The sequence below is a fragment of the Podarcis liolepis genome (genome assembly GCF_965112155.1).
Source record: "Podarcis liolepis genome assembly, chromosome: 2".
Lineage (NCBI taxonomy): Eukaryota > Metazoa > Chordata > Lepidosauria > Squamata > Lacertidae > Podarcis > Podarcis liolepis.
The window spans coordinates 1,292,243-1,315,645 of record NC_139555.1 but is presented as its reverse complement, the minus strand read 5'-3'; the positions used below and the strand labels follow the sequence as shown (position 1 = coordinate 1,315,645).

The following is a 23,403-nucleotide window of genomic DNA, read 5'->3' as shown; positions in this document are numbered from 1 at the left end:
CCAATGGGTTGGAGCCTGGGACTTGAACCTGCCTCTGCTCAGAGATCCGTATACATTACAGCACAGTGGGGGCAAAGTGATGGTTTTTATTGTTTTCTGAAATCCGATTTCATAACATGGTTAGTTCCACGTTACAGAAGCAACCGAGCCTGCAACCCTCTGGTAAATAAGAATAATAGCAATTATATCATGTCCAATCTTCTTCCTTTACGAGTCTCCCTTTAGGGCTTTTTCAGTCCACCAGGTTCCAGTCGCTTTTCGGTTCTGCAAACATGCGCATTGCAGCCAGAAATCAAATGGGAGAGAGAGAGAGAGAGAGAGAGAGAGAGAGAGAGATTACTATTTCTCAGCTGCCTTCCGGGGGCCCTGCAGCCCACTGTGCACATCCATACATCAGGAAAATGACCTTTTGGTATTATTTTTTCCTCCATTTCCCTACTGCTGGAGAGGTTGGGGTGGGCAGAGGGGAAGTAATGCGTTCTCTCTCTATGTCTCTTCCTCTCTCTATTTCCAGTTGACTTCACTCAGAGCTGTGGAGCATCTCTGCCTGCGGGAGGAGGGAGGGGGCATAACAACCGAAAGAACCAGACTGATTTCCACCTTCTTTGTTAAACAGAGGAAACATTACTGAGGGAAAGTGGCCTATTTTCAGGGGAAGTGGATTAAATTACCCTATGAAACATGAGATCAGAGGAGGAAGCGGGGGCAGGGAAGGGCCAGGCTTGCAATGTCACTGTGTGTGTGTTGATGTGCGCACACACACACACACACACACACAGACATACATTGTGGCAATGGAGTCTCTGCCTCAGACTGGCTAGCCTGGTGTGATGTCACAGAATGTCCAAAACATTCCAAGGGTTCAGGGGAGGAAGCAGCTGTCCACTGGAAAGGCTGCTGTTCAGCTCTTCAGAGGGAAGATAAGGTTGGTGGCCCCAGGCCTAGGAAGGATTGTATGTGGCAGACTGAGGGTAGCAAAGTGAGTGGGAAGAGCTCCTGAGAGGTCAGTAGAGTGGTGCACAGGAACTTAAGAGGAAGAGTAGGTGCAAGAAGAGGAGGACACTGAGCCATGGGGCAGGAAGGGCTCCTTAGAAAGTGTTTGGTGGACAACCTCAGAGGCCTCAAGGGCAGGAGATGCTGTAGGGTCTGGGGCTGGCCACAAGCTGGAGGCCAATTTAGGGGAGCGCTGGGCACTGATCCTTTGAGGCACCACGGCGGATGCCGCCACTTCGATTTAGAAATGGAGTGCAGGAGGCAGGGGGTGCCGAATTTTGGCATCAGACAGGGTGCTGCTGTAATTTGAGATGCCATGGCCCGCCATTGCTAGTGGAAGTGTGGCAGAACAGACAGAGTCTGAATATACTACAGTGATTGGAAAGGGCAGATTCAAGGAGTCTGTTCTGTGTCTCCCAATTTGAACTGTGTGGTAGCACCTTTTCAAATAAACTGATATTCTAGGGACTTCAACTTCTGTATGTTATACCACTATAAGTGCTGTTATACCGAGTCACACTGGTCTGCCTAGCCAGTGGTGGGCAAGCTCCAGGCCCTGGCCTAATTGCAGATGCCAGGGGCCCACTCTTGTTCTCTGGGCTACCTTTCTGGGATTGCTGCCTCTTCTTTCTTTCTTTCTTTCTTTCTTTCTTTCTTTCTTTCTTTCTTTCTTTCTCTCTCTCTCTCTCTCTCTCTCTCTCTCTCTCTCTGTGTGTGTGTGTGTGTGTGTGAGAGAGAGAGAGAGAGATCCTCCACATGTCTCTTATATATTATACATTCATAACAATATCAGGGGGATATACATGATCCCACTTTCAATACTGTGCGTGATTTAGGGCCCATGTACTGCTGCATTGCCATTCAGTGCATGCCCTGTAGCTTCCTGCTGAAATCCTGTAACTTTCCACACCATGACCATTCCAGGGTTGTTGTTCTCCTGCTTCTGTTGCACTGTAGCACAGGAGTGCCCATCCAGGAAGCAATAATGTCGTGACATTGGGGAAGCATCACAGAACAACTAATAAGGCGGAATCATATTGAGCAGCCCACTATAAATCCACCACCAATGCAGTCTAACTGCGTCAATGACAGTTACAGATAGGTAGCTGTGTTGGTCTGCCATAGTCAAAATAGAAAATTCCTTCCAGTAGCACCTTAAAGACCAACTAAGTTAGTTCTAGGTATGAGCTTTCGTGTGCAAGCACACTTCTTCAGATACGCGTCAATGACATAATGCAGCAGGCACCTCCCCCAAACCCAACAATCTAGAGGAACCGGAGAGAATGCAAGAGGGTGCTGTGTGACCCTGCAGTCCTACAAATCCCACCCACTTGTGGCTCCGGCCCCTCCCACTGCTGGCATGCAGCTCCCCAAAAATGGCTTGTTAAGGGAAGGTGACGCTCAGGAGTTCTCCACCCCAATCCAGGCTGATTATGACAACTCTGTCTGGTAGCAGCTTTCCAATGTTCTGACCCAAGGGCTTCCCAGTTGTTGTTTTTTATATATAAATTTTTTATTGGTTTTACAAAAAAATTTAAGACAATACAAACATATATAAGGACATACAAACACATATAATTTCATAACCTTTTTTTTCATAAACCGTGTTTCTCGGACTTCCCCATACCTCCCCTTTCTGCATCCCAATATCCAAAAGTTTTTAGCAACTCTAAATATGTCTGTCAGTCCTCTGTCCTCTTAATCTTTCCTTCAATCTAGTCTTATATCGCTGTAACCCTTTCTTACTCAAACCTCGACATTCTAACATTCAGCAAGTTTATAATAGTCCTTAAGATAGATTTTAAATTTCTTCCATTCTTCTTCCGCCGTCTCCTTCCCCTGATCGCGGATTCTGCCAGTCATCTCAGCCAGTGTCATATAGTCCATCACTTTCATCTGCCATTCTTCCAGAGTGGGTAGATCTTGTGTCTTCCAGTACTTTGCGATGAGTATTCTTGCTGCTGTTGTAGCATACATAAAAAAAGTTCTGTCCTTTTTTGAAGAAAAAAAAAAGGAAGGGCTTCCCAGTTTTGCTGCCTTGATTCCTTATCTGAACCAGCAGCCTTATTCATGCAAAGCATATCCTTTATCCCTGAGCCCTCCCTTCTTGGGATGTTGCCTCAGAACAGCTGACAGTAAGCGGTGCAAAGCAGAGCGTTGACTCCCAGTGGGCCTATGATGCAAATTTAAATGGCAGGGAAGGGTGTGCAGAATGGCTAGTGGCTCACTCAGTCTTCATAATGGGAGAGGAACGTGTCGCTTCTGTTTAGGTCTTGATTTATGCAATTGGATCTGTGTATGGACTCCTGCTCTGCTTCCTCCTGTTCCATATGTCCACTAGAAGTGAATTTATTGAGAAGGAGAACTTTGAAGCTTCTTATGCAATATTCAGGTGGACTGAAATTCTCTCCCAGAGTATTTAGGGTGGGGTTTTGTTTTTGTTTGTATTTTCTTTGTTGATTTGTTCTTCATAGCTCATGCAGCAAACATGGGACTTTAGTGAGAATTACAAGGAAAAAATAAGGTAACTCCCTACCCCAATGAGCTTACGGTATAAAATGTTGACAGTCAGCAGGGGGGGGGGGCAAAGGATTAGGTGAGCAGATAACAGAAAGAAGAGGGGAATGGAAGAGGCAAGGGTAACAAGGCATGAATGAAGAAGTATAGATAAGGCCATGTGCCAGTCAGGGGAATCTCTCTGTAGAAACTGTGTGCCAAGAAAATCCAAGTTTCGCAACAAATATATTTGCAGGATGAGAACTTAGGAAGCAGCATCTCATCCCGTAGTGTCTGCTCTGGGTCCCAGGCAGAGAGGGATTTTCTCCACTCCTTGCTCCCTGGTCTATCTGCCGCTTACATCAGGAGCAGGGTGTACAACAGGGTGCTCTCCGGATGTTACTGGACTGCGGCTCCTTCATCCCTGGCCACTAGCTGTGCTGATGAGGAGTGGAGTCCAACCACATCTAGAGGGCTGCAAGTTTCCCACGCCCCCGGAGATGCCAGGGATTGAACCTGGGACCTCCTGCCTGCAGAATATGTGCTTTCCCACTGAGCTGCAGCCTCTTCCATCTGATACAGCTGCGACAAGGAAGCTGGTGCTGATGGCACTGGGGGTTGGAAGTGGTATATCAGTTTTCTAAGGACCATGTAAGTGCTACTGCGGCTGGGGACAGGGAGAGATGGGCAAGTCCTTTCTCCTGGCGAGAGGAGCTCTTTTTCGCCACTTAGCAGCTAAGCAGGGCTTCTTTGCAATTGCCTCTCTCTCTCCTGCTCTCACTCACAAGCCGGTAAGGGAGACAGAATGGGCTTTCTGAGCTGGCTGCACACAGCCTTATTCAGAAACCGCCCACAAGAGTCTAACAGCAGCTGACAAGTGACTGTGGGTCATGGATACAGTTTGGCAGAAGCAGCAAGAGTACAGTAGCAATGGCAAAACAAATGGGTGATGTGGTTCTACATTGAAGAAGTGTGTTAAGGCCTCTGCTGGAGCCCCCCTCTGCATCTCTCCAGGTGGCTGCTTTGCAAAAGGGGGGGGGGAATGAGCTTAGGCAGGAGGAAGTTTAATCTGTAGTAGTTACCGGTAAGTAGATTTGAGTGAGTGAGTGAGTGAGTGAGTGAGTGAGGAGATCTGTGGTTCAAATCTCATGTTCACCATAATCTCACTGTGTATCAATAAATAAAATATCCCTCTCTCCCCTCCATCTACATTATGGGGGCAATCTTGACCTAACTTTCAGGGTTGTTATAAGGATTCCAGATAAATTTGCCATGAGTTGAAGGCTAGAGGAATCTGTTATGCACATCCAGCTACACATCCAGCTTCTTCAGAAATGTCTGCAGTCCTGAAACTGGCATGAGTTTAGCTGAGATGCTTAAGCAAACAGTTATTGCCTGTGTCGGTATGATCTCCACAGATCAATCAACCCTCAGAATCCTAGGCTAGTTGCATTCTTAGTTAGGACATTCTTAGTTAGGACAGAGTCTATTCTACTTGTTCATTTCAAAGCAGGGGATCTAGTAACCATTTAACAGTTAGCGTGGAAGGAAAGGAGAGTTCTTGTACCTGTGAATGAGGAGCTGTCCTCCCTGGCCGTAGTCTTGGTAGACTAACATTTCTGCTTTGATTGCAGGTTATTGGCTGCTGTTAATTACCCCTTCCCCATTCTCTTTTGTAAGTTATTTTGTTGAATGCGTTAAGCATCCTGGGCAGGGTTGTGCAAGCACATAATTTGGCAATGTGAACTGAATTCAGCATCTCGGCAGGGGGTTGGACTCGATGGCCCTTGTGGTCTCTTCCAACTCTATGATTCTATGATTCTATGATCTCTAGAATCAGCATCTCTAACAATCTAGAATCATTGTTTTTATATTATAAAAAAACACAGACACAAGTTTTTAGCTCTCTAAATGTTGGAAATACATGTAAACAATTTTTGATGGGATTGCTCAAGCTAGAGAGGAGGCTGGGTGAGATTACCAATGGTCAGAAGGCAGCACTGCTGCCCCATGCTTAAATCCTTGCTTTTCCCAGTGACTAAATAGGAAAGCACATTCAAATATGTGAGAGTTGCATAGCATATGCAGGTAATAGAAACAACTGATGCTGATTTCCATTACACTCAGTGCTGACTGCTTTATGCAACACGCACACGTACATTGATGCTCTTTCCCCTCATCGTCATCTGCTACCTGTTGCACTGAGAACAACGCTGAGCCAAGGGAGCCGATTCTGCTGGACAGTGAACCGCAATGGCATTGTTTGGCAAGCCTGCTTAATCTCCATTGTGGGATCCTCCGGCTCATCAATCAAAGTGGAATTGGTGTAATACATTAGTAGATAATAGAAAGGACAGTGCAGTGTTCTTTAAAAACCTAGGAGTGACAGACAGTAAGCTGTCATTCCTGACATATGTATTTGATGACTGTGCATGATATTAATTTTATCTGTCATAGCAATAAATGAATGATACTGCTCAGTGCATCAGATCTGTATTTCTTAAGTGATCATTATTATGAGATATTGTTTTTCCAGGTAGATAAGCTATCTTTAGAGCTAAGGATGTCTGGTGCATAGATTTATGCATGTTGGCTCTGATACATCTATGCGCGGGCAGGCAGGCAGGCAGGCAAGCAGATACACATCGATACCAATAAAAAACAAGTTCCCATCCAATTCTCATTTGACAGGGGTCATCATAACTGCATCAAGAGGAGAAAGGAAAGAAAAGGAGAAAGGAACTTGGCAAGGCTGCTTTGTCTGTGTGTTGGCAGGAAATTGCTTGCAAAGGGAATTCATTGGCTTGAGCAATATTGAGATCAGAATGGCCCATCAGGAGCACCCAGTGTGACAATTCAGCTGGAAAGGGCATTGAATTCTGACCAAGTCTTACTGAGGAACCTTCTAAGAACTTTAAAATGGTGGTAAAGGCCTTGGGGGAGGGGGAATGTTCCAGGAGACTTTCCCCCCATGGTGTCCCAGATTATACCTCCGGACCCCCAACTAGCTCAGATCTGTTTGTTTGTTTGTTTGTTTGTTTGTTTTTACTGTGGACCTCCAACAAGTGCCCCACAAGACACTTATTATATTCCTTTCAGCAGCTGTTAAACTGGAAATATCCACCATTAGAGCCATATATTCTTTTTCCTCCAGACTTTGAGCTACTATTTTGGTCTTACCATCTCCATAAGCATTGATTTTTAATAATGGGAGACTTCCTGGTGTTTTGTCAGTATCAGCACCCTTCCCATTTATTATACTAGACAATTTGTGTACATGGGTGTCTCAAGTGTCACCCACCACTTTGCCTTACATAGGGTTATTTATCCCTAGTGTGTTTTTATACCTGTGTGTTTTTTATACCTGTGTGTTTTTATACTCCTTTTGAAATGAAATAAAAATAGTTTTCAAAAAAATAATATTGCATGGTATTGACTTCTCTTAGTGACTGGTTCTCAGAGTGGGAGGTGGGCCATGAACGCTGGAGTGTTGATTGGCAGAAAGAAAATTAACCCATTTGAAATTGGTACAAGCAATGAAATAGGCATAATGCAATGTGTGCCTACTTTTGGGGGGAGGATGTCCCTAGAGCAGTATATCCTTCACTGAAAATAAATTCTGCACTGAGAGAGGCAGTATTATATAGCCTGCGTAACTTGTGCAAATTAACAGTGAAATTCTGTGGATGTGTACTTTGAAAAAGTGACTCCTTCTGTATTCCCAAGAAAGTGAGCATAGGATTGCAGGCTCAGATGATCTTCCTTTCCTCTTCATGGGGAGAGGGGCAAGGTGCAATGAAGGACATCCGAGCCACACCATCTGACTGCTGGCACTCCTATGTGACTCCCAATCTGCCTTCTGTAGTTTCATAAGGTCTATTTCACATGCTTTCATAGAGACCTACCAGGTCAAACTTTTTATCCCATCTAGCCTAATAGGTCCCTAGGTCTTTCCCACCACCTGTTACCCGAACTTTCTGGATGGATATGATGGCGAGTGGACCTGGGATGCATTTCTTTGACCATGGGATTGTTGCCCCTTGTGTCCAATTCTGGGCACCACAATTTAATAAGGATGTTGACAAGCTGGAACATGGGCAGAGGAGGGTAACCAAGATGACCAAGGGTCTGCGACCCAAGACTTATGAGGAGCGCTTGACAGAGCTGGGTATGTTTAACTTAGAAAAGCCTTATGAGGAACAGTTGAAGGAGCTCGGTATGTTTACTCTGGACAGGAGGACACTGACAGGAGATATGATAGCCATCTTCAAATATCTCAAGGGCTGTCACATGGAAGGAGGAATAAGCTTGTTTTCTCATGCTCTGGAGGGTAGGACTCAAAACAATGGCTTCAAGTTACAAGAAAGAAGACTCCTACTAAACATCAGGAAGTAAGAGCTGTTTGACAGTGGAACAGTCTCCCTTGGTAGGTTTTAGACTCTCATTCCTTGGAGGTTTTTAAGCAGAGGTTGGGTGGCCATCTGTCATGGATGCTTTAGCTGAGATTCCTGCTTTGCAGAGGGTCAGATTAGATAACCCTTGGGGTCCCTTCCAATTCTGCAATTCTATGATAACTCCCAATATCCCTTGGCTGGGGCTGATGGGAGTTATGTTCATGTAGAAAATGAACATTATATTTTTTTTCAAAAATAAATTATTCGTTTTATAACACAAATAAAAAACACAGACAGAAAAGACAATACGAACAAATTCTTGTCATATCCTTATTTTTCTAAACATTGTTAGTTGGCTTCCCCAAGTCCCACCTATCTGATTTTCATTTTACTTCATCTTTAGCAGTTTACATATATCATTACTTCTAACCATTTTTTTTAATCATACTTAAAATAACTTCACATTTTATCACTTACAAATAAAACTATTTTAAAATACCCTATCTTCTACTTCTAACCCTACTTCTAACCCTACTTCTTCCACCGTCTCTTTTCTCTGGTCTCGGAGTCTCCCGGTCAGTTCAGCAAGTTCTATATAGTCCATCATCTTCATCTGCCATTCTTCGATCTTGTTCTGCCATTCTTCATTCATCTGCCATTCTTCGATCTTGTTTCTTCCAAGTCTTCGCTAACAATATTCTCGCAGCTGTTGTGGCATACAGAAAAAAAGCAACATCCTTTTAGGGGATTTCTTTTTTAAAAAATAATAATATTTATTCCTTTTACAACAATTTAAACACTTACAGAAAAAACAAAGAAAAAACAGTACATTACAATACAAAAACACTACATAAAAATTAACAAAACAAAACAAAAACAATTTAAAAACACATCAAAAGAGAGAAGAAAAAAAAGAAACTTCCAATATCTTATCTTTCTTTCACATATTTCCACGGCCTCCTCACACCTCCCTTTTTGTATTCCACTTCTATTAATTATTTCAGCAATTCCTTTCCATCTTCCCCGTTTTCTATCCTATAATTATCTTAACACATTTTAACCTTATTTTCCTTTAATACTCTATTAATCTATTTATACTTAATTCCTTATAACATTTCTACTGAAGCCATATAACTTCATTCCAACATTCTTCTAACATTCATTAATTTTACAATATTTCTATAAATAATCTTTAAACTTTTCCCAGTCTTCTTCCACCGACTCTTCTCCCTGGTCTCGGATCTTGCCAGTCTTTTCCGCCAATTCCATCTAGTCCATCAACTTCATCTGCCATTATCCAACACTTCAGTGCTTCCAAGAGACAACCATTCTCTCAGCCAGCAAAAAGCAGATGGTTCACAACAAAGTTTAGGGGTCTGGCAGGGCAGGTCCACCTCCTTCTTTAGCATCCGTCAATATCTTAAATTTTACTCGAGGCTTCCTGCCCTGCCAAACAAATCCAGAAACATCCCTCTGCCACCTCCTGAAACAATCCATCCCATCCAAAACTTGCACTATTTGGAACAAAAGCAACATCCCCGGCAACACAGCAACTCTCATCCCCACCACAACAGCTTGGCCCAACAATAGCAACTTCAGATTTGTCCATATTTCCCAATCCCCCTTCTCTTCAATCCAACGTCCTTCACAGTTACCCTTAAATAAATTCACATTTTTGGCAGTCATACTGACCCTCAAAAGCCTCTCTTTCTCAACCGATGTTAGTCCTGTCTCCTCCTGAAGCTCTGTCAAGCTTTCCTTTCCCAATTCAGGTAGGGCTCCGGTCCTCAAATTCATCTGTTTTTCTTTAAGTTCCATCATAACAGATGTCACATCGAGTTGCCTTTGAATGGATGGGGCTCTCTCACACTCCAGTTGTATTGTTTTACATTCAGCAGCAAGGGTTTTCTCCCTGACTTCATCCGCAGTTTGCCGTGTCAATGTAAATTCCTGTATCAATCTCTGGATGGTTTCTGTGTTGGTGTTCACCATTTGTCCCAGATTGTCTGTTTTCCTGTGAAGCTGTTCCAGCGAGTCGTTTATTTTCACTAATGCGACCACTAAGGCCTCTTCTGTCGACATTTCATCTGTTTTTTCCTTTCCATTTGCCATAACACTTGAGAGATTCAAGGTCAATCTCAGAGTCTCACAATTTTTATCTTGCAGCTGGAAATCCACCTAGCCCAGCTCTTATAAAGTAACCAATTTCAGAGACTTCCACTAGGGGGAAACAGTTTCTATTTATAATAGTCAACAATGTCCCCTTTAAACGCAACTCATACAATCCAAAGCTAGTTTCAGATTTCAGTTACTTTTTACTCCTTTTTAGAAGCAGCCGGAGACAATAGAAACAATGTATTTCTCTTACTTTGCTAGCTGTCAAGGAACATTCTAAGTGCTATCAATGAACATTCCAAAATGTCAGTCCTACTGGCAGCCCGTTTCCAGGGTCAGAGCGGCGGTATTTTAACTCCCTTCACTCTCTCCTGCAGGCATACTCAGTCCACAACTCCCCCCCCCCTTCTCCTGCCTCCAAGGGGGGTTTTATGCTCTTTACCGAGGGAAATTTAGACTTTTACAAAAGGCTTTCCAAGACTTCAGCCTACAGCCCCCTTGCCTCAGTCTGTTTACAAATAGGGAAGGCGGACTTCCTGTTTTGAACCTCCCCGTTTCGATGCCAAATTAAATGTTTAAAATCCGATTCTCCTGTCTCAGCTCTACTCACGGGTAATTCCTTTGGAGTCAAATTGTCCACAGGAAAAAGTCAATGCTCTCCGGCAACAGCTATGCGGCTTCGCTCTGTGGAAGAAGCAGATGATTCAAAGCACCGCGCCGCTCACCCCATGTCGCTCCAGATCCCCGAAACTGGGTTTCCCCGCGAGTAGGGGAGGCGCAAAAGGTGCCCGCCGAATCCCATGTTCACAGGCTTCTCCTGCCTGTGATTTTTATGGGTCTCCGCCTTCGCCGTGGTGGCCAGACCCAAATTTCCACGGAGCAGATTCCTCCCGGTCAGAGGAAATCCGCCATTGCCGGAGGCACCAACCTGGAAGTCCCCCCTTTTAGGGGATTTCATCCCCCACTATACCAAGTAAAAAGGCTTCTGGTTTTTTACTAAATGTGTTTTTCAACACTTTTTTCAATTCATTATAAATCCTTTCTCAGAAGTCTTTTAGCTTGGGGCACATCCACCACATATGGTAAAAGGTTCCTTCTTTTTCTCTACATTTCCAGCATTTATTATCATGAGTATGATACATTTTTGCTAACTTCACTGGTGTTAAATACCATCTGTACATCATTTTCATCAATTTTTCTCTTAATACATTACAAGCTGTAAATTTGATTCCCTTTTTCCACAATTTCTGGAATGAACATAATATTTTATGGGTAAAAGTCCTGGAATGAACATAATATTTTAGCTGCAGTTCATTCATTTTCAGCTTTGTATTCTTGTTATAAAAATGTGCACCTAGACATTCTGTTGTTGCACCCATAACTGAGGTGCCATTTAGTGCCTAGCTTTCATATCTCAGTTTTTAACACTGGTGCTGAGGATGGGTATTCCATCCTCTAGTAGCCAGCTAGGTTTCTATACTGGGCAGGGAGGAAGGATAGAGTACTCTAGCCCACTCACTCACCTGCATACAAATCCTTATTGCACATGGCAGCTACCAGGCAAATGCTTAAATATCACACTGTGTCTTGTGGTTTGCAAAGCTGAGTAAATAGGCATGTTCGAAGTGCTTGGCGCATAGGTTTCCCCATTCTGCTTTTAGGGGTTGACAGCTGTTAACAGCTGTTGAGTGAAAAGGTCCTGAAATGTGGTTCTGTAATTATTCAACTTGCCCAGAATCTCCTGATAAATCTGTTCCTGGGTTTAACCCAACAGGTATAGGTTTATAAGCTTCCAGTATTAACGATGCAAATACATCACTCAGTCAGTGATCTGATATTGATGTGCAAAATTCTATCAAGTAATCAACAACCCAGGCCTGGCCACATTTTTTTTAAAGGTATCTTATTCCTAATTAGATTCTCACCACCACCACTCTCCTTGTTCCTGCTGCAGGATTAAAAGACTTAATTCTATAATGCTCACTGGCACCCAAGCCCTCTGTTAATGTGCAGTTGAAATGACTTGGCACACTCTGTACCCATTCAGAATGTAAAGTGATCTAGCATGAACTGGAGGGAATTCCCTCACCTAATGATTTTCAGCAGTGTAGATGGAATGACTTCATTCATATAAGGCACCCAACCTTAATATCTCTGCATTCTTAATATGACTTTAATGTGCAGTGGTAACAGGTTTAATAACATCCTTAATTGGGTTTATAGAGTAATCATGTCTGTTTCTGCAGGGCTGAGAATCCATTTAAAGTACAGGTGAGCCCAGTGTTCTTTAAAATAAGATTTCCATCCTGAATTAGGGAGTTGTGTGCCCTGAACAAGCACAGCTGCCCAACTAATACATTGGTTTGTTATGCAGATACTTCTAAATTAAATCATAGATGTCCACCTTCAAAAGCAAAATTTAAGTGGAACTGACTATTGGCTACCTCTACAGCAGTTTGAAAACACATTTAATTTTCTTATGTAATTCAAACTCATATTTACCATATAAGGAAAGCAATCTATTATTCCCATTTTATAGATGGGAAGTCAAGGCTGAAGGAGGGCAATTTACTTCATTTTTCTTCCTTTCTGTTGCTTGGTCTCTGCCTTGTCTTTTTCAGTTCACATTTTCTCTGCCTCTGGCTTCTCTCCCCATTTTGATTCTGTCACTATTGCAGAGTGCAACCCAGATGGAAGTGCTGAACACCCAGTGCAGCTCTGGCTGAGCTGAGATCTGAAGGAGCATTGAAATGGAATTGTGGCAGAATATAAAGTTTTATAGATTTCCTACAAATGCAAGTGCCAAATCTGCTTGGGGTCTTTATAAGCTATTGAATCTTGTAACATCTCAGATTGGTGGGCAAAATCCAGCAGAACTCAAAACCTTTAAGATGTGAATTCCTCCTCCACAAAAAACTAGGGGCTGCTGCATTGCCTGCCAAACTGCCTACACCCCACCAAACCCACTTTCCGGCCCCATGCTGACCCCCGTTCCCTCACATTCCTTAAACCCCCCATCCTTGTGTACCTGTCCCCCCCACCTTGTTGCCAAATTGCCAGTCCCCAGGAGCTCAGGACACGACCCAAACCAGCCCCTCTTGCCCTGGTTCTGGGGGCTGCGTGGATACGAGGGATGGGGGCTGTGCTGCTGACAGGGGTGATCCCAAAGGACATGATCTCTTTGGGTTGGGTCTTTGGGGTGTGATAGGACAAGGGCTCAACAGAGAGGTGTGAGGGAGGTGGGGAGGCGTTACTCTGTGAAGCACCTCCCCTCCTTTAAGAAAGAGTGGGGAGAGAGGTGAGCTGCAGGGGGAGAGGGAGGGGTGATCTGAAAGGGGCTAAGAGAGTGGGGGAGGTCAGCTGTGGTTTCAGGGCAGTTGACAAAGGGTTCCATGGGTAGGTGGAGTTAGTGAGTGGGGTGACTCACTAGGGCAGCCCCTAGTAATAATGATTAAAAATATTGTGGAACCACATCCAAGGGCCTGTAAATGAACAGTTATTAGCCACTTGATTTCAGGATTGACACTGGCTAATTGAGTGGAGATTTGCTTTGTCCTGTCCTGATTTAATTCTGTTTTGAGTGTGGTTTGAATCTGTTTCATCATTCTTTCCTTGTAGGGCTGCTGCTTTGTTTTGGAATAGTAACCATTTGCATTTGGGAGTAGATGGCAGCCCAGGCTATTACCATATGTAAGCTGTTGTGTGTTCTTCTGGAAGAAGAACTGGATACAAGTGTACCCACTAAATAATAAATTGTGATTTTCAGAGGAGCAATTTTGCTATAGGGCACTCTGCTCTGCCATAATACATGTTGTGTCGCCTTGTTCTCAGGCCCACCTCGCTTTCCACTCCTCATTTAATTTAAGATTCATTGTGCAGCTGCATTCAGACTGTATTATCCAGCAGTGTGTCCAATAAATCCCCTTTTCCCTCCAAAGCGAAACATGAAGTTAAAGCCAGTCTCTGCAAAAACAACATATCGCCCTGGCCTTATAAGAAGAGATCAGGTCGTTTATCTTTGCCTGGCTGTATGCAGCGGATGACTCTGCTCTTGATTTTCATAATTAATAATTATGAATTACCCATGGAAATGCTAAGCGCTTCGGTGGAGAAGCACCAGCATATGGGGTGAATAAATCAGTGGGTGAATGTCAAAAAGGTGGAATAGCTCTCTCACACACACATCCCTCTCGATTTTCCATGCTGAAGGAAACCAACCAAAAGGCAATGCAGCCCAATGGGACTCAGTGGGAACATAATTGGCCCATTCCTGGCTATGAATTTTGCATGGGAAACACAGTAGACATTGTCGGGCTAAATCAGACATGTGCTCCATCTAGCTAGACTTTCTCACAACAGAGGGTTCTCTGGGAAGGGATATGACAGACCCAGGGATCCCGCCTAATTCTACAGCAAAATAAAATCCATGACCTGGATCCAGCTCTGGTCATGCTTCACTGCAGGAGGTGAGCTGCAGCCACAGTTCAGAGGGAGACTAAAAGAGTCTTGTGTTCCTCATTGACACTTGGATATGCCTGTAGGGGTCCCTTGCTTGACCAGGGCAAAAAGCTCTATTGATGGATAGGTGGAAGTTCCCCCTCTTCCCCTGTTGAACTTGGAAGCGCTTAATTAAAAAACAAAATAAGTGTTTATAGGACAAGCGCTGGTCATCCAAATTAATTGGGTCCCAATCAGTGACACATTTAAAGACTCAGGGCTCCTCCTGAAGACATAAATGCAGCCTCTGTCCCTCCCAACCTGGGAGGGTCCCTCCCAACCACCATCTCCAGTGCAGGAAGGGGGAGGCATTCTGGTCAGCTTGGGGGTGCGGGTGCAGGGAAGCACCTGTCTCATAGCCCTCTGAATGGTTGCATCAGGAATGCAATGGCACCCTAGAGACCTTAATGTTACCATGCGTCAACCAGCACAGATCCGGCTTTAGCCTGTCTCCCTTCTACCTCTGCATAACTGGGTAGGGTATGGCAAGGTCTGACACCCCTGACTTCTTTCAGAGTGCCTCAGGGTTCCGTCCTCTCCCCCATGCTTTTTAACATCTATATGAAGCTGCTGGGAGAGATCATCAGGGGGTTTGGACTGGGTGTCCACCAATATGCAGATGATACCCAGCTCTACCTCTCTTTCAGAACCAGTGAAGGCGGTGAAGGTCCTGTGTGAGTGCCTGGAGGCGGTTGGAGGATGGATGGCGGCTAATGGATTGAAGTTGAATCCTGACAAGACAGAAGTACTGTTTTTGGGGGACAGGGGCGGGCTGGTGTGAAGGACTCCCTGGTCCTGAATAGGGTAACTGTGCCCCTGAAGGACCAGGTGCATAGCCTGGGAGTCATTTTGGACTCACAGATGTCCATGGAGGCGCAGGTCAATTCTGTATCCAGGGCAGCTGTCTACCAACTCCACCTGGTACGCAGGCTGAGACCCTACCTGCCCGTGGACTGTCTCGCCAGAGTGGTGCATGCTCTAGTTATTTCCCGCTTGGACTACTGCAATGCGCTCTACGTGGGGCTACCTTTGAAGGTGACTCGGAAACTTCAGCTAATCCAGAATGCGGCACTGGTGACTGGGGGCGGCCGCTGAGACCACATAACACCGGTCTTGAAAGACCTACATTGGCTCCCAGCACGTTTCCGAGCACAATTCAAAGTGTTGGTGTTGACCTTTAAAGCCCTAAACAGCCTCGGCCCAGTATACCTGAAGGAGCGTCTCCACCCCCATCATTCTGCCCGGACCCTGAGGTCCAGCGCCGAGGGCCTTCTGGCGGTTCCCTCATTGCGAGAAGCCAAGTTACAGGGAACCAGGCAGAGGGCCTTCTCGGTAGTGGCGCCCTCCCTGTGGAACGCCCTCCCATCAGATGTCAAAACAATAAACAACTATCTGACATTCAGAAGACACCTGAAGGCAGCCCTGTTCAGGGCTGTGCTTTTCTACTACTGAGCTGTGCTTTCCTCAAGGGTGAAAGAGTGTTGATACTAGAAATTCAGAAGTATTGAGTGGACCTATCAGGGTGGGGAAATTCTCTTGTCATGGTTAGATCCTGCCCAGGGCCTTTGGATTGGGAAGCCACTGCACCACATCTCATGGGGCAGAGTTGTGCCTCAGCAAACCCCACCCATCCTCAGCATGTGCCACCTTCATGACATGCTAACATGACATCACAGTATATGTGGGTGGAGCTAGAGCTGGGTTGCCATGGCGTAGCCTCCACTTTGAATGGCTGCTGCCCAGCCTTACTCATAGGCGGCATTCCTTCTGAATGTGGAGGCTGGAGATTGGACCAGTCTTTCACAATGCTCTTCTCGCCATACCACCGATTCTGAAATGCACACACTGTTTCCATGACACTGTTGACATGAGGAGTGTGGATTTATGGCTGACACAGTAATGTAAGCAGCTGGTAGCCTATAAAAGTATCCTATTCCCCACTACTCCATCCCTCATAGATTCCTTTTGGAATTTGAAATTGTTCCAGAGAAGCATATGGTGATGGAAATTAGGATAAACACAGCTCCTTGATCTCCTGCCTTTCTCTCTCTAGTTGCCAATCTCATGCCAGCACTTTTCTTGTTATAACTTAGCTGGCTTTTGACAGGCCATGCCAACTCCAAGGTTTCTCCATCTACTGGCTGCATCTTCCATGTCAAGGCTGAGGGAAATGGCACAAATTGCTGGTTTGTGGATTGCGGAAGGGGGTCCCGAAAGGAGCAAACTATGCTGGGTGTATCGCTGCTGCAGCTTACCTTGCCTCAGAGTTGTCTGTGATGCTGAAATTGATGGGAGCTCCACAAGATAGCTAACCATGGATGATTGTATCCTTGGACTGATTGATTGGTGATGGCATGGCTGCAAGTTAAAGACACGCTGTGGCGCCGGCTGTGACTGTTTTGGTTCTGGTGTATTACTTACCCGACTTTATTTATTTGATGGTGGTGATATTGGTGGTGACTAGTTTGGTTCAGGGCACAGGGCACAATTGTTGTTAAGGCTCTTTTGGTTTTGATGTTTTTATTAAAACTACACACTTTTTAGATAAACATTTCCATTTCAATGTGTATCACTGGCCTAATAATTGGAACATATGTCTCGGAATAAACAGCACTGATACATGCGCTGGAATCTAATGGTTTTGATGCGTTACTGAATAAGGCACAATTTATCATGTTTGTTAAGGCTATTTTGCTTCTGGTGAGTTACTGCAATACAGGGGTACCTTGGGTTAGATATGCTTCAGGATACAGATTCAGGATACAGGTTCTGCTAACCCAGAAATAGTGCTTCAGGTTGAGAACAGAAATCGTGCTCTGGCGGCGCAGCAGCAGTAGGAGCCCCCGTTAGCTAAAGTGGTGCTTCAGGTTAAGAACAGTTTCAGGTTAAGAACGGACCTCCAGAACGATTAAGTACGTAACCAGAGGTACCACTGTAGAGAAAAACTTCTTTCTTTCTTAAATTAGCTTACTAGTAATGAGTGGTTAACTTTTGATAATTCAGCAGCTAACTAATCTTGCAGTTCCTCCCAGGACCTGAATAAGCAGCTTATGCTGATATTGTGCAGTTTTAAATTTTTAAGATAATTGATCAACCAAAGTAGCTTATCACTTGACAGCCACAATTGCATGTGAACTTCAGCGCAGAACTTCCTCATTCTGGCATAAATGTAGCATGGAGTAGGCATCAGTCAGTGGGGCACTGGGGTGGGGTGGGCTCTTAATCCACTCTGTACCCTAAAATTTCCCCTTGTTGAATGCCCTCCTTGTCTGTTTCCCACCCCAATTCCTTGTTTCAGGGGTCCTATTTCTAGTCTTGTGAACCTAACAGAGAATTTTTTGGGGGTGAGGGGTAGCTTGTAGGAAAGTATGGGAAGAGTAAATCACTCCTCCCGGCTGCCAGTCTTCCCTGCAGCTGCCCCCCGACCCCTTGTTAGCCCTGAAAACCTGGCCATGCCTGCTTCATATGAAGTTCTGTCCTGAATCATTTGTAGTTGATGCTTCTGAGAATGTGATTTGTGTAGCTTATCAATATTATTAATGTAAAACAGTGGAGAGAAAGTGGGGGGGGGGAGAAGCGATTGGGAGTTTGATTCAAAAAATTTCTTTGCTCATAACTGGTTGCCCTCAGGCCATTTGTGGTTTATGTGCCAGAAAAGATTTGAGTGTATGAAACTGCTACCTTCTCCTACAAAAGCATTAAAAAATGCCACAAGGGAAATTCGAGGGCTTGCACCTTTTGAAAGCAACTAATATTTTACTAGCAAAGGAATTTGCCTTCCAAGAGATTTTTGCCCTTATACTTCAGAGCCAAGCTGGAATCATCAGAGGCCCCCCTTCCCTCTGTGTGTGTGTTAGAAGCGATGATTATAGATAAGCCAGTGTTTGTTCTTTGCGACTTTCGCATGTACAGGATTCTACACACACAGAGAAATCTGATTTGGGAATTTGCCAGTTTGCAGGGGTGGAAAGAAAATGTTTTCAATTCTTCCACACCAGCAGGAAATTCTGATGAGCCAGCAAGTGCCTATGTACTTGGGTGCCCACAATCAAATATATAACATTAATTCCAGTAACTGTTACAAGAGAAGAAAGTGGCCATTTGGAACTCTTTCCTTGTACAGATTAGATGCCTCACTTTGATTATACATCACTCGATCACTCAGTATTTGGGCCTGGTCGCCACATGTAGCAGAATGAGTTGCAAGAGACCTGAAGTGGTAGAATGGACTGTCCATTCAGCTGCCACATATTATTGAGCAAGCAAACACAGAAACCTCCCTGCAAGTAGAAAACCAGCAGAGCAAGCAGATAGCTGGACTGTGATTGCTATTTACTTTCAGGGATTTTTTTTTTATAGTGGCAATCTGCTTACCTGCAGTTGGAATGAATACATAGTCGACTCTCTTGCCTTGGGTTTCTGCCTTCTCATTCAGTTACCTTGGGAGGTAAGCAACAGCTGAATGTGTGAACTGGCTCCATTGTGCATGCTGTTAAGAGCTAGGATGGCCAATTCACATCAAATGAGGGTGTTGTATGGCTAGAGGTTTGTCAGCAGCATCCTGGAGAGAGAGCGGCAGCTAATCACCTCGATTTACACTGATCTTCATTGCAGATTTACTGAATCAGGTTGATTTCCCCAGAGCTTTTCTCCTGGAGGGGTAAAGAATGTGTTAGTCGTAATCCAGAGGTGGGCAAACTTGTCCAGCTTTGGATGCTGCATTCTCTTCTGGGCAACCTTCCAAGGGTCACATGACAGTGGTGGGTGGGGTCAGAGGCAAAAGGGGGTGGAGCAATGGATGTAAATGACCTTTGTACAGGAGGGTAGTTTCTGGACACACTCACACAAATCTCTCTCTCACCCATACAGGCAATGAGGAACCGTCCAAGGACACATTGCAGCCAGGGCAAAAACTTGCAGGGTGTGACGCATGGCCAGGGTGGGTTTTGGCCTGGGAATAGTTCCAAGGACCAGGGAGAGGAACTTGGAGGGTTGGGGTTCCTCAACAATGATTTAATGCAGTGAAGGCGCTTCTAGATTGGCTTCGCCATTCAGCACATGTGAACATTGACCACCTCCTCAGGCCGGAGTAAAAAACCAAAAAGATTATTCTTTCCCCGTCAGCACCCTTCCTTCCTGTCCCATGTTACTGTCATAAGAGCATGGATCTATCTTGTCCAGCATCCTGTTCTCACAGGGGCCAACCAGAGGAACCACAGAATCAAAGAATTTTAGACTTGGAAGGGACCCCAGGGGTCATCTAGACCGACCCCCTGCGATGCAGGAATCTCAGCTAAAGCATCCATGACAGGTGCCCATCCAACCTCTGCTTACAAACCTCCAAAGGAGAGTCTACAACCTCCCCTGAGAGACTGTGTCTAACAGCTCTTACTGTCAGAAAGTTATTCCTGATGTTTAGTCAGAATCTCCTTTTTTGTAACTTGAAGCCATTGGTTTCAATCCTACCCTCCAGAGCAAGAAAAAATTAAGCTTATTCACTCTTCCATTGGACAGCCTTTGAGATATTGGATGATGGCTATCACAACTCCTCTCAGCCTCCTCCTGTCCAGGATAAACATACCCAGCTCCTTCAACTCTTCCTTATCAGGCTTGCTTTCCATACCTTTGAACATCTTGGTTCCCCTCTTCTGTACATGTTCCAGCTTGTCAACATGATCCGTCTAAAATTGTGGTGCCCAAAATTGGATGCAATACTCCAGGTGTGATCTGATCAAGGCAGAATACAACAGGACTACTACTTGCTGCAGCCTAGAATAGCATTGACATTTTGGAGGATGAAATTAATGGACTATGCAGAACTAGATAAACTAACAGGAAGGATTCGAAATCTGAGGGACCAGAAATTCACAGAAGACTGGTGTAAATTTACAGACTATTTGAAAAGCAAATGTGATGATCAGACTACGTTTGTAGGTTTGCAAGAAGTTTTGTGAGGGGGATTATTGGAACTATTGCAAAAATGGATAAAGGGGAGGATGGTTAGTTATGATAATTAAAGGCAATATGAATTTAAGAAATGCACAAGAAGTAGTTAAAATGGAGGCTGATCAGAGGTACTGATGGAAGTGCAAAAAAAGATTGTATAAGTGGTGAAGTTTTGTGGTATGTATTATAATTTATATGTTAAAATTAATAAAAATTATTATAAAAAAGAATAGCATTGACATTTTTTGCTGCTGTATCACACTGTTGACACATTTTAAGCTTTTGGTTCACCAAGACCCCTAGATACTTGTCACATGTACTGCTAGTAAGCCAGGTGTCCCCCGCCTTATAAAACAAACAAGATGAACTTTAACAGGGAGAAATGTAAAGTATTGCACTTGGGCAAAAAAAATGAGAGGCACAAATACAAGATGGGTGACACCTGGCTTGAGAGCAGTACATGTGAAAAGGATCTAGGAGTCTTGGTTGACCACAAACTTGACATGAGCCAACAGTGTGACGCGGCAGCTAAAAAAGCCAATGCAATTCTGGGCTGCATCAATAGGAGTATAGCATCTCGATCAAGGGAAGTAATAGTGCCACTGTATTCTGCTCTGGTCAGACCTCACCTGGAGTACTGTGTCCAGTTCTGGGCACCACAATTCAAGAAGGACACTGACAAACTGGAACGTGTCCAGAGGAGGGCAACCAAAATGGTCAAAGGCCTGGAAACGATGCCTTATGAGGAACGGCTAAGGGAGCTGGGCATGTTTAGCCTGGAGAAGAGGAGGTTAAGGGGTGATATGATAGCCATGTTCAAATATATAAAAGGATGCCACATAGAGGAGGGAGATAGGTTGTTTTCTGCTGCTCCAGAGAAGCGGACACGGAGCAATGGATCCAAACTACAAGAAAGAAGATTCCACCTAAACATTAGGAAGAACTTCCTGACAGTAAGAGCTGTTTGACAGTGGAATTTGCTGCCAAGGAGTGTGGTGGAGTCTCCTACTTTGGAGGTCTTTAAGCAGAGGCTTGACAACCATATGTCAGGAGTGCTCTGATGGTGTTTCCTGCTTGGCAGGGGGTTGGACTTGATGGCCCTTGTGGTCTCTTCCAACTCTATGAGTCTATGATTCTATTCTATGATTCTATGATTTGTGCATCTGGTTCTTCCTCCCTAAGTGCAGAACCTTACATTTGTCCCCCTGTAATTTGTTTCAGCTGGTGTTCAGAGTCATGATGCCTCTCAGCAGAGATGGTACAAGGCCACTGCGTCACTGAGTTGCGCTGGTACCCGGGGTCTGTATCTATGCTGCCCTGCACAGGGCACAGACCAGATCCTGCCCTCAATCTTGCAGATATTTACATTTCATGAATTCCCCAAGCAGTGTGATATTCTGCATGCTAAGTTTCATGTAATGTGTGTCATGTTCTCAACACAGTCGAAAGGATTTTTAAGAAATGAACTGCTGCCTGTATTTCAGCTATCCCACAAACAGTTCCACTGAAGGAGACTAGGGTGTCCCCTTCCCTTGCAGACTGTGCTCTCTCATGTAGTTATGTTGTTGCAGCTCTCCTCTATTCTGTGACCAGTGAGATGTTCCTGGGGTGCAGCACTCACCCAGATTTTGTTTCCATTTGGAAACAGAGCCCTGGATATTTCTTGGCAGTTGTTTTTCCTTTTTATACTTGGGTTTGCTTACAGTTATACAGGCCGAGCTTAGGCAAAGGTGCAGCCTCCAGATGTTGCTGGACTACAACTCACAAATCACCTGTGACCATTGGCTGTGCTGGCTGGGGCTGTCTAGGCCCCGTTGTTCATAGAATCACTGGATGAGAAGGTCCCCTGCAGGTCATCCAGTCCACCCCACAACTTTTAGCTCACCAAGGATCTCAAAGTAGCGCATATGGAGGTGTAGCTCCCAATCCTCATATCAAATCTGGCTGGGCTGAGAAGTGGTGACTGGTGTGCCGGGGGCAACAAAATAAGCTTCCTGGGCAAGTTGGGATTTGAACCTGATTCTAGAGCCCTGGTAAAAGTAATACTCCAGCTATGACACCATCCCAGATTCCCAGACCTTGCTGTTTCCTCTCCAAGGAATGTGGGCATTTTTGCCGCATCCTCCATAATTGATAAGCTCCAAGCTCTGAAAAGCAAGGGATGGAATCTGCACATCTTGTGGTGTCAAAAGAGAGTCTGGCCAGGGAGGGGGAGCGGGCAGGGGAGAGCTTTCACAACAAAGGCAATATTTCCTCCCTCCGCCGACGTGCCTGGAAGAACAGCGAGAACACACTGCCAGCTTTTGACAAACGTCCCTTCTGCCGAGTGTCCGTGCTCCTGCAGCAAAATCAACATTTGGCATTAGCATATGTGAAAATAAATGGACTGGAGGTTTTTAAAAAAGAAAAAAAAAGTATGGTCTTGTTTGCAGCATTTTTTTCATAGAGAACAGGGCTGCAATGGTTTTGGCTGTCGTAGAATTCCAAAAATTAATATTTTCTCGCAATGCATTTTGCCAGCATGGAGTAGAGGTTGGACAACCATTGGTTGCCAAATACCAGTGGTGGATGGGGCTAGCCAGCCGAACCCCTCCACTACGACTTTAAAATGTGAGGGGTGGGTGGGTGTGAACCCCTTGTGCCTAGGGGTAGGGCTGTGCTCAGCCCCCTGATCTAGGGGCTGATATAGCAACCACAAGCCAGCTTGGATCATTATGGGGCCGATCCATATCTGGCCCCAAACAGAACTGTCCCATGTTTAATGAGGGCTTTAAACCCCAATTAAACATGCAGTGAGGAGAGGAGGGAGGAGGATAGGATAGAGAGGTCTCTGTGAGTGTGTGTAGAGACGAGTCTACTGGACAAAGGGTACATTTGCATTCCCTGGTCTGCCTACTTTTGCCTCTGGCCCCACAAAGCAGTGGCATGTGGCCCTTGGGCTGAACAAGATTCCCCCACGTCA

The 23,403-nt window shown here is 44.8% G+C and overlaps 1 protein-coding gene across 6 annotated transcripts in view; it reads left to right on the top strand.

Moving 5' to 3' along the window:
• Positions 1 to 23,403, top strand: part of OLFM2 (olfactomedin 2) — a 206,229-nt gene that overhangs the window by 91,121 nt on the left and 91,705 nt on the right. The window contains exon 1 of one of the 6 annotated variants that reach the window (XM_083486706.1): positions 16,205 to 16,396. The exons of 4 other annotated variants lie outside the window; for them this stretch is intronic. The gene's annotated coding sequence lies outside the window, so the exon portion shown is untranslated. Of the gene's footprint in view, positions 1 to 16,204; positions 16,397 to 23,403 lie in introns of those variants that run through there. One more of the 6 variants, XM_083486704.1, reaches the window with a different exon arrangement.